Raw genomic sequence first — 12,236 nt, forward strand, 5'->3', positions numbered from 1 at the left:
GAAATTAAGCCATTCGTGGCATCCTTCCTCCTCCTCCCCCTCTTTCCCTTCCCTTTTCATCTCTCTCTCAATTCCTCCCTCTTTCTCCATCTCTCTTTATCCCTCCCTCTCTTCTTCCTTCCCACCTTTTCTCTCTTCCTTTTTTTCTTCTCCCCCGTCCATTCCTTGCTTCCTCCTTGTTTTCTTCTGCACTTTCCATGAAGTTGATGTCAGTCCCTGCTAGTATCTGTTTACTTGGTGGCAAAGATTACCCCCAACAGCTTTGAGTATTCTTGGACTTTAGAGGAGAGATGCCCCTCTCTCCCAGCATCCATCTCAGCTCCCTGGAGGTCCTTTTTAGATAATACACCTGATTACCTTTTTCAAGGGAACTGGGAGGGGAATGTGTGATTGACAGCCCTACTGGATGTTGGAGGTGCAGTTTCCAAAGGAAAAAAAAAATGGATTCTAGGCTAGAAGTGAAAGACAAGAAAGCTGAGCAGGCAAACACAATATCTAGTCCTGCCATCACTTGGATGCATGCACAGAATCATCCAGAAAAATACACAGACAAAATCATCCATGCAAGGGCTCCTCAGCTTTTGCAGCTTACCTGTGAATCACAGTGGAGAACCAGCTCCTGGTTTCTTTAGATGTTTGAATTATACTCCGGGAAACAAATGATCAGTTCTTAACATTGTTGCAATTAAACAGTAATTGAGTATTAGTGCCAGAAAGTATGCTGAATGTCATGTAACCCAATATCCTCATTTTACAGATGGAGAAACTGAGGCCCAGTCAGAAATAACTGATCCAAGCGTACCTGGTAAGTTCATTGCAATCCAGGACTGTCCCCACAGCTCCTGAAATGGAAATATGTGTCCCTGAAGACCCTCTGGGGAGGAGGGGATGGGACAGAATCTCCCCTGAGTTGGCCCTTGACAACACAAGGGAAATAATCATTTGGTTTCTGTATATGATGGATTCCAAGCCACGGGATATGCAATTCTCTCACATTCAGGCACATTTTGGGGCAACCTACAAAGTCATTTGCCCTTTTCATTATGAATCCTTTTTTTGGAAAAAAAACTTTTGTTGGACAAGAATTTCTTACCTCACAGAACTTCCTGAAGGAGCCGGCTTGCCTTCAGGCCAGATTATAAGAGCCCAGCTGGCCAGATGGAGCTGCTGCTTCTTGACCCACAACCCAGTCCTTTTGGGAGGAGAGCTGCCGCCTCACACCCTGCTGCACCCCACACAGGCCCACCCGTCCCTTTCATTCTGCTGAGGCACAGAGACTTAACTTTGGTATGCCTACGGTTGACCTTAAAAATCCACCTTGACTGCTTCTGGTATCTGTAAACTGCTGTTACAAAAGATGGGAGACATTCTAATTCTTGGGATCACTGATCTGTAATAATAAGGATTGACAATAAGGAAACAAAGATAAAAATCATGTTGAATGTTATTGAGCATTTGCTAGGAGCCAGGCCATGGCATGAAGGACTTGTTTAAATGCATTTAAACCCACTCCTTCATTCTTGACTGCAGTCCCATGAGGTGGGTCCTGCCATGATCCACATGTCACAGTGAGGGGAACAGGGGCCCACAGAGATGACCAGGAACGGTGCACATTTATAGCGCATTTACTTGGTGCCAGTGTGGTGCTGAATGCTGTTCTTATGTGAGTTCATTTATCCTGATGGTAATCCCGTTAGGGAGGTATTATCCTCATGTATTAATATTATCCTCACTTTACTGACAAGGAAAAGCAGGCCCGGAGAGCTCACATCCCTCACGCAGGGTCCCCCAGAGGATACGTGGTGAGGCCAGGCTTCGTACCGGTGCTCAGCAAGCCCTCTGCTTCAAGGATGCATCAGGCCACAGGTCAGATGGGGGACGTATGGGGCTGGGATTCAGATCCTGTTCCTACTCACCAGCAGTGCTTCCATGTTGCAAATTTGGTCTCCAGCACAGCTGTACAGCTCACGGGGCCTTCAAGGAGTTTCTTGCTTCATCAGTGCCACTGTCAGCCAAGAGGATGAGAGAATGGGAGTGTAGAGCCTAGAGGAATTCAGGCCACACGTGGAAGGAAATCCCAGACAAAGCTGAGCACCTTGCATTTAAACCTGCTCTCCATGGGCCTCTCTTCTTTCTTCTAAGCCCTTGGTGTCTGGGCATCAGCATCTGATCTCCTAGGCATCCATGGATTTGCAAGGTGGAGCATCTGGTGACAGGAGACTGGACAGATGTCCCCAGGTGGGAGAGGGCCTTGAGTACCAGGCTGAGGGGTTGAGACCTAATCCTGTTGGCCATTGACTCTCAACTCCAGTAACTTGTATGCTGCTTGCCTGATTCTTGCTACGTCTGAAGACAATACATAGTCTGAATTAAGTACTTTCTTCAATAGGCTGTTTTATGTAAATAAATTTACTTTAAGAAAAAAGTACCACAGTCATAAATGAGGAGGAAGTAGGATGATTTTCCGTACATAGCCATCACCAAATATAAGAACAATCAACATAGTGAAAGTAAGAGCAATAAAGATAAATATAAATTATCAATAATCAAAACAGAGTTCTGAGTCTGAAGCTTTCTCTCTCTTTGTTGAAAAGGGAAACTGGCAAAGGTGAGAGATGTGTTTGTAGGGCTGAACAGAGTTTCTTTTCGTTGCTGAATCAGAAGGATTAAAAATGGTCCATGAAGGAAGATTTCACTCTCGCTCAGGGATATTTCAGACTGCCTGTGACCCCTGTAATCATTTCCAGGACCCACTTTGATCTCTGAATTTTAGGAAACCCTCCTGCAGGGACAAAAAACCAGAGGCGGATTTTTAAATAAACTTGATTTTTAGTAGGATTTATTTTTTTAGAACAGTCTTAGGTTTACAGAAAAATTGAGCAGATAGTAGGGAGCGTTCCCATATAACCTCCCATCTGCACAGATGCAGTTTCCTCTACTATTGAGATCTTACACTCGTACGGTATATTTGTCACTAGTGGAACACACGTTAATGCGTTGTTATTAACTTGAGCCTATTCTTCATTCAGATTTATTTAGCTTTTACCTGATGTCCTTTCTCTGTTCCAGGAGCTCATCTGGAAACCACATTCCATTTAGTCGTCATGTCCCCTTAGGCTCCACCTGGCTGTGAGTTTTTCACACTCTCGTTTTTTTGTTTTTTGCTTTTGTTTGTTTGTTTACAGCACAATGTCCCAGTCATGCATATATATACCATATATTCGTTTTCATATTCTTTTTCATTAAGGATTATTACAGGATATTATTATAGCTCCCTGCGCTATACAGAAGAAACTTTTTTTAATTGGGTTATAGTCAGTTTACAATAAAAATATGGAACACTTCACAAATTTGCATGCCATCCTTGTGCAGGGGCATGCTAATCTTCTCTATCATTCTAATTTTAGTATACGTGCTGCCAAAGCAAGCACCAGAAGAAACTTTTTTAAAATCTATTTTTATATAGAATGGCTAACATTTGCAAATCTCAAACTCCCAAATTTATCCCTTCCCAGTGCCTTCCCCCTGGTAACCATAAGATTGTTTACTATGTCTGCTAGTCAGTTTCTGTTCTATAGATGAGTTGTTAGTATCCTCTTTTTTTTCTTTTTTTCTAGATTCCACGTATGAGTAATATCATATGGCATTTTTCTTTCTCTTTCTGGCTTGCTTCACTTAGAATGATCTCCAGATGCATCCATGTTGCTGCAAATAGCATTATTTTATTCTTTTTTATGGCTGAGTAGTATTCCATTGTATAAATATACAACATCTTCTTTATCCAGTCATCTGTCGATGGACATTTAGGTTGTTTCCAGGTCTTGGCTATTGTATGTAGTGCTGCTGTGAACACGGGTACATGTATCTTTTTGAATTAGACTTTCCTCCAGATATATGCCCAGGAGTGGGACTGCTGAATCATATGGTAAGTCTCGTTTTAGTTTTTTGAGGAATCTCCATACTGTTTTCCATAGCGGCTGCACCAAACTATACCCCCACCAATGGTGTAGGAGGGTTCCCTTTCCTCCACACCCTCTCCAGCATTTATCATTTGTGAACTTTTCAGTGATGGCCATTCTGACTGGTGTGAGGTGATGCCTCATTGTAGTTTTAATTTGCATTTCTCTGATAATTAGTGATATTGAGCATTTTTTCATGTGCCTAGTGTCATTTGTATGTCTTCGTGATCTTGAAGTTTTGAGGACGACAGGTCAGGTATATTGGAGGCTGCCCCTTTTCTAGGAGGTATCTGATCTTTTCTCATGATTCGACTGGAAATGTGGGTTATGGACAGAAGACTATAGAAGTAAAATGCCATTTTCATCACATCATATTAAGGGTGTATACTGTCAGCGTGGTTTTGGCTGTTGATGTTAACTTTGATCGATAACCTGGCTGGAGAAGTGTTCGTCACCTTGTCCCGCTATAGTTACTCCTTCCCCTTACTTTATGATAGATGCATAAAGTGCAGAGATAAATGAATGGAGCTCTGTCTTAGATGGAACATTCTGCTGGCAGTGTAGAGGATGCACTGGCTAAAGGATAAAAAAAAAAATCCCCGAAGTCTTTTGGGCCAAAATTATCTAAAACAACAATCTATTGTTTGGTCTATTGTTTAGGCTATGTTTCTCTTCCAGGTGGAAATACCTTTGCCACCTGTAGCCGTACCTTCCCCTGTGGGACTGCTTCCATTATCTACAGCAGAAACAATCAGTGTGGATGGCGTAGACCACTTTCCACGTGCAGGGCAAAGTCAGCATTTCTATGGTTTAAAAACAGATGTTGTCTGTGCTAACACTGTGACTTCACTCAGGAGAGAAACTGCATAAATTCAAGACAAAACCTCCATGTCTGCATAACTGCAACTCACTGGTTAAGGAGGTTAGTTACGGCTATTTGAATTCGAGAGGAGAAATACGAGTATTTATTTGAATAAGTATAACTGTTAGAATTCTTATCTTTTGCAAGTAGTCCCCTCCACCACCAAAGAAGAAAAAAACAAAACTGTAAGACAAGACAACTTGAGCAAAAGTAAATATATACACATACAGATACATACACAAATATGGCTTCACGCAGTGAGCAGTTTAGAGGTAATGGGTTTCAGGAGTGGCTTGTCCCAGGGGCTCAAATGACTGCTCACCCTCCTTTTCTTGGTTCTGCTTCCTTCATGGTAATCCATTCTTGAGCACTCTCAAGGTCTCAAGTGAGACCCCAGGCCCTACATCCCTCTCCCTAGGGGAGGAGTCACATTCTCTTCTCCACTAGGGATGGACGCCACCTCAGTCTTGCTGATTGAAAAAGGGGAAAGGTTATACGCTCACATAAGAAGGAAAAATGGATGCTAAGAAGGCAAATGTCAAAGTCACATAGCAGTATGACACACTCACAGCAAAACATCATTAGAGACTGGTTTGTTTTTCCTTTGAATAGGGCCTTGACCCAGAAAGGAGCATCAGGACGTACGTTCAGGTGGAAACAGCATTATATTGGCAATCATGACACCTCAGCCAAAATCTCAGTTTTATAACAATTTTGCCACACTTGCTCTATGGTCACATGCAGTCAGGTAGCTGCGTGCACCCTCTTTTTCTGAGTGTAACCAGTGGGAATAACATGATTCCTAACTACCTGACATGGGATGCAGGAACATAGAGTGAGAAAATGTTTAGAAATTTTTTTTTCTATTTCAGTTTTTTTTTTCATTTTAGCAATTGAAATGTAATCTATAATGTTTCAGGTATACAGCAAAGTGATTCAGATATAGACAGACAGACAGATACTCTTTTTCAGATTCTTTTCCTTTATAGGTTATTACAGGATATTGAATACAGTTCCCTGTGCTATGCAGTAGGACGTTGTTTATCTGTTTTGTATGTAGTAGTGTGTATCTGCTAATCGCAAATTCCTAAAAATATTTTAACAACAAAGCTCTCTTCATAACTCTAGCAAAGTCCTGAGTGACTTGGTTCAATTTTTAAGAACCTGTTTTCAGAGAAGGAAGTCTTCCTCCTTAGAGGCTCAGCTATAAAGGATTCAGGTGCATATACCAAGCAATAGATTTGAGGATAAAAGCTGTCGAGAAGGAACTATTGCTATTTACCACAACATAGATGAATCTCACATAATACGAGGTGAATTCAGGGGGACACAAGAGGACACACTGTGTGACTCCGTTTATGTAAAGCTCAGAAACAGACACATTTCATCCATGTGGTTAGAGTTCAGGATGACTAACCTTCGAAGGGTTTGTAACTGGTAAGGGCACAAGAAAATGTTTCTGGGATGCTCGTGACACTCTGATTCTTGACCTGGAAGTTGGTTACATGGTTATGTTTGGTTTATGAAAATGTATCAAGCAGTATACTTAGGATTCGTATACCTTTCTGTCTGTATATTATGTCTCATTGAAGAGGTTCATCCTAAAAAATGTCATTAAGCATGAGTCCAGTTTCAAATTACAGAGGCTGGAAAACTAGGGACTATGCTGACTTTGCCCTGCACTTGGAATGAATTTAGGCTTTGGATATTTCTTATCTGGCCAGTTCTGTGTCTTAAGGGGTTTTTCCCAGGGCAGTAATGGTAGGCTTGGAGTCTGGGGACTTGGGGAAGTGTTCAATATTTCTCCATTGTCCTTATTTCTCTCTAAAAGGTGACACCTGGCCAACTTCACCCAGGATGTTACCTACCTGATCCCAGAATGTGTTTTCTCTGGGAAGGTTAAAATCCTGACTTCATCACAGCCCAAAAAATGACCCTGGCCTGGTTACTTAGTCTCTCTGGGTCTGTCTTCTAATCCTAAAACTATAATGCATTCCCAGAAAATTGTGATTTAAAAAAAACAAAACACAAGGATCAAATGGGCACTTAACACAATGTCAGCCATGCAGTAGATTCTGAACAAATGGAATTGATAAATATTATTACTAGCAATATTATCATAAATAATAGAAATGTTTAATGAAATATATAATGGATGGTCACTTGTGTACTCCCAGCCATTGTCTCACAAGAATTGTTGCTGAGCTGGTCCTTGTTCAGATCCCATTTGCCATGTCAGTGTTTTCTTCAACCACCTTTAACAACCAGTTACTAGATCTGGATGTTGGGGGCTGTAAATTTCCCTGGTAATTGTTGCCAATGGCAGGGAAGGAAAGACTTGTGTAATTACCACTTGTATTTCCACAAAACACGTGATCTCAAGTCAAAAGCAAAGGTTTTGGACAATAAAACACCAGAGTTTTAAAATGCAGGAAAGAGATGCCCAACCTGTATGATAAGAAATGTGTGCCTGGTTATAAAACAGAAAAAGGACTGATCCCAGTGTGGCAAAACACCATCAGAAGCCTTTGCACTGGCAGGACCATGTCCTCTTTGTCTCCCAAATGCTGCACACATCTGGACAGAGAATTTAGGCTTTAGGATTAGCAATGGGTTGGTTGGGAATCAGTACCTTGCCTCTGACCGCAATCCATGGCCTTGGTTTTCAGTGTTCCTTTGGTAATGTTGTTGCCTTTCTCAGTTTACCCTGGTTGTTTGAAAAGGATGCCTGGCTGTTCAACATCCCTCAAACAAGGTAGCTTGATGGTTTCCATGGAAATATCCCAAGACAGCAGTATAGTAGGACGTGTAGAAATATTAAGACATCATAACTCCAATTGGAAATGCTCAAGATGGTCATTTGCAAGATGTTGGACTTAGACCCTGGACTCTAGTTGAAGATTCTTTGGTATCCGAGCATCATGTTTTCAGTTTATGAGAAAGGAAGTTAAGATGGGTTACAGGGAAAGAATTTCTTGCCTTTGGACTCCTCCAAAGTGTTTTGGTTATTTAAGAAAGAAGATAATGGATAAGCTTAATATTTTTTCCCCTGCAATGTCGGTGCATTAGCAAGCTAGCGTTCTTGCAGTAGGCTTAGGTCATTTGTGTTTCTGGAAGGAGCTGTCCACACCAGCACAGGACCAAGGAGGGTGAGAATAGGTTGAGCAGGTCGAGCAGTGACAGGGGACAGAATTGGAATTTCTTAGGATGGCCAGTCCCAAATCTCCTGGACTTCCAGAAACTGTAAGATCATGGGAGAAGAATTTCTCCAAGAGTCTTATTTGACTGGCCAGAGAAACTGAAATTCAACAAATCCAAAAGTGATCAGAGTGAATTCTTAAAGAACAAGCTCAGAGCATGGCACGTGGCCATTTCTAAAAGTGTAGATGTCCTTCTACCAAGTTAATGAAATGGGCCTGTTTTCCTTCTGACAACAGTGGTTTCATTGATATCTCATGTTGCCCCAGACCAATCAAAATTGGTAACAGAGTACTTGATCTCAAATAACCTAAGACTCAAGTAAGCAGAAAGAAATAAAAATTTGCTCCAGGTATTTATGGAGGGGCAGGGCCTTTTGCAAAATTGTTCAAGAGGAATCATCAAGAGCATTTTCTCCAGGAGACCAATTTTCTGTGCACATCTCCTTGCAATTGTTAGTAAAAGCATGGATTCTTCCTGGCTCAGTGGAAGTCTTCTCTTTTCCTAAGCTGTGACTTTGGCTCATACAATATCACCTACTGTCAAAAGTATCCCACTCGGAAGAGTCCGGGGCATTTGACTGAAGAGTGACAATAAGGGCAAATTGCAGTCCAGATTTTGTGCAGCTCCGAAATGGTTTATGTTCATCTTTTCTCAGTCTCAATATAGGAGTAAACTGCAAGATGCCCCCTAAACCTTTTTATGTGCTGCAGCTTATCTGTGAAGAAAAGAAAACACGAGCAGGACTGCTGTGTAGAACAATTCTTCCTTTATCCTACAAAGACGGCGCTTGTAGGTGTGATTGAATGTAACAGAGCAGGTAAAATAGATACCACGTTTGGGCAAGGAGCTGTGTTTTCCTTCAGCCAATATTTTTGACAAACCTGATGTCAGCTGGGACATTGGTATGAACCCAGTCCATACAAATTCAGGCAAACACAGCTGCAGAAATCTCCTTTAAAAGCCAGTCATTTTGTGGTGAGGGCATCTAACTGGATGTTAGCACACAGTGGAAACTAGCCAGTCAGTCTGTGTGTTTGATTGGAATTTCAGAAGATAATTGTTTCATTTCCAGGTCTGTCTCTAGCTCACCATTTGACCTTGGACTAATTGCTTAATCTCTCTTGGCTTCAGGTTTTCTATCTTGAAAGTGAGAAGAATAGTAACATCCAACTACCTGTCTCATCCGGGTATTGAGTGGATTAATGGGGTCATGTTTGTAAGGTCCTGGAGCATTCTCCGGAGAGAAACTTCCTCCACGTACTTGTTTCTGCCTGGTAATAGTTTAGAGCCATAGATGGGGAGGGCTGCATTTGTTGGGGTTGTTATTACAGACAGATGTTCTCTGCTTCCTTATAACTAAAGAATAGACACCTTTTGAAAGCAGAACTTTTCATGATTAGGAACATTACTGGTGCAACAATCTGGAACCCCTGTGGTAAGCCAAGCCTTCTCTAACTGAACAGTCTACGGAGCTCCAGGGAGGGCACCATGGTTTAATGGCCACTAGGAATGACCCAGAATATTTCTGCTTCAGTAATATATAGGTTGCCTTTGGGGTCAAACAGATGGGTTCAGTCCTGCCTCTGTCACTTCCTGGCTGGGTGACCCTAAGCAAATCTTTCAACCTCCCTGGGCTTCAAGGCTGTTGGGAGCATGACCTTTAGGTAAAAAGCTTAGCGCCATGTCCAGCATATGGTAGGCTCCCAGGAGCTATTACCTCTGTGAATAGTAAGTGTGACAGTGACTGCATGGATTCTCCAGTGCCAGGAAGGAGTGTAATGAGTACTAGTTCTCCATTAACCAGAACCTAACTCATCAGAGCTTGTGCTTAACCAGAGCCTGGCTCGTCATGGCTCTCTGCTAACAACACCCTCATTTTGTGATCACTTTAGATTTAGCAGCAAATTGAGGAATCTACAGAGAGAAATCAGTTATTTCAAATTTTATTCCTGATGGGCACAGGGAATGTAAGTTCCTTCTTTCTCTCTCCTGAGTATTTGAATTTAAAGGCTCAAATTAAGAATTTAATTTATTTAAACCGTGAATGTTTACAAACGGAATTGCATTGGAGAGACCACAGAAACAGAGGGTCTACTTTTAAAAGACAGTTGCTGACTTCCGTACTGATAGTCCCAAATATGTCAAAGCCATATGTCCTGTAGATGTGGACATAGGTTGCAGGCTGCACCATCATCACTCAGCCTCATAGTGTTTCGTCTCTAAGAGAAATCCCTCACGTCCTCCTTCCTGGCCTAGACCTCACTGCTTACCCTCAAAGTGTTCCCACAGTCCCCACCTGACTCACATTTCTCCTCCCACTGCACACCATTCATTAATGCTCACTCGCCCTGGTTTCCTAGCCCAAAGATGTTCTGGCAGGAGGTGGAGCCAGCTCCACCAAACCTGGCTAGGAGGTGACTCCTCAAAGGAGAATCAAGTGTTCCTACCGGAGGAAGGAGGAATCAATGCTGGACAGGCCAAAGGTCTATGTATCCAAATTCAGTGCCCCGTCTCCAACGCTGACGTAATGTCTTCTTTCTTTGGTAATGTGTCTGCTTTTCCTCTTTGCTGTGGCTCCCAGTACCCCATTGTGTATTAAGCTTTACGCGCATCGCTATTCCACGTGCCTAGATAGCCTGCTTTATGTGAGCCTTTGTAAGCAGGAGCAGGGCTTATTCATTTCTGCATTCCAGGGCTTAGCATCATTCCTGGCACACAGTAGGTATTTGGCAAAAGTCTGACCAAAAAAGGAAGAAATAGATGAGCCCCTTGGGAGTTCAGCCCCTGGCTTGGGTGACATGGTTCAAAGGTATGGACGTTGTTTTACACCCACGTGAAAACTCTCCATCATGAAAAGGGACATTTGGAAGCAAACTGAAGAATGCACTATTCTGAGACTGCACAGCTAGGTTCAAAACAAAAGAAAACAGATAAGAAGAGACCATCTAATTTTGGCCTTGTGACCACTTCATCGAGGACATGCAAATAATTACAGTTTTGATTTAAATATGGGTATTTGATATCCTGCAGGCTAATCCTCTGTAACAAAGGGTGGAGAGCAGATGTAATTCTTTCTCACCACTCTCCTGGGAGAATTGTCTCAGCACCTGTCTTTCTTCCCCATTTTGTTCTTCGTACCTTTCCTCCATCCTTCCCACCTCTGTCTTCCGCCCGCCGCTTCTTCCTTTCCATCCCTTCTGCCTCTTCTTTCTCCATCTTTGCCGTCTGCTTTCGCCCTGGGATCAGGGCTCTTGATCTGCAGGACTCATTTTTAAATCCTGGCTGTGTGTCTTCGGGCAAGTTGCTTCACCACTCCATGCTTATGTCCCCTTCTGTAACATCAGGATAATGACAGCCTTCAGGTCAGTTTAGGTATTATGTATGTAAAATGCTTAGCACAGACTGGAGTGAGTCTTATAAGACAGAAGTGGAGGAAAATTCTATTTTCTATGGGGTAGGTAGTCAAGATTGTAGAAAAGAGACTGTTTCCCTTACAAGTTCTGCCAACCTCAAATCAGCCTATCCCACAGAGGCCAGCGTGTGTCTGCTCTTTGAGACCGCAGTGCTTGGGAGCCCTGGCAAAGACATGGCTATAGAGGGTTTGTCTTCTGATGGTGACCCGCTGGGCCAGAGTAAACGCCTCTCTTGCTGGACCCCCTCGGGACTTGTAGGGTGGCCAGCCAGCACAAGGAGGGATCCCCAGTGTTGAACTTGGTTTTTAAGCCCTTTAAGTGGATTCCAAACCCACTGACCTAAGAGGCCACAGGGCCAACTGCCCTCCCCTAAGCAACAGTAACATCCAGAATATATTTACAGATGCCTCTGGGGGCTTCCATCTCACTCATACATTTGAGATTTTATTCCAGAGCCCGTTGAGGTCTACCACTCAGTATAAATGCTGAAAAATTACTTGTTGACTAAAATGAAAAAACCAACATAACATGATCTGGCATGTACTGTACTAATGTGATGAATGAATGAATGAATGGGTACACCATAATGCTTGTTATATGAATGGTTGGTGAGCCACAGTAGATAATCCATGAGTACTGGTTGAACAAGCAAAGAATGAATGAATGAATGGGTGGATGAATGAATAGCCTATCAGTCATGCCTACAGCTGTGACTCTCCATATGCGTTAAGCTGATCTTTGATTTATTTTCTATAGCTCTAATTCAGTCCCAACAAACTGACTCTCTAAATTTATGACTTG

At 42.5% G+C, this 12,236-nt stretch overlaps 1 non-coding gene across 1 annotated transcript; it reads right to left on the minus strand.

Annotated features, from left to right (window-relative positions):
- Positions 1 to 3,327: 3,327 nt before the first annotated feature.
- On the minus strand, positions 3,328 to 3,431 carry LOC123612284 (U6 spliceosomal RNA). The gene has a single exon (XR_006719508.1). It is a non-coding gene; the product is annotated as a U6 spliceosomal RNA (small nuclear RNA).
- Between the last annotated feature and the right edge of the window lie 8,805 nt (positions 3,432 to 12,236).

The sequence above is a fragment of the Camelus bactrianus genome, chromosome 17, assembly GCF_048773025.1.
Source record: "Camelus bactrianus isolate YW-2024 breed Bactrian camel chromosome 17, ASM4877302v1, whole genome shotgun sequence".
NCBI classification, from domain to species: domain Eukaryota; kingdom Metazoa; phylum Chordata; class Mammalia; order Artiodactyla; family Camelidae; genus Camelus; species Camelus bactrianus.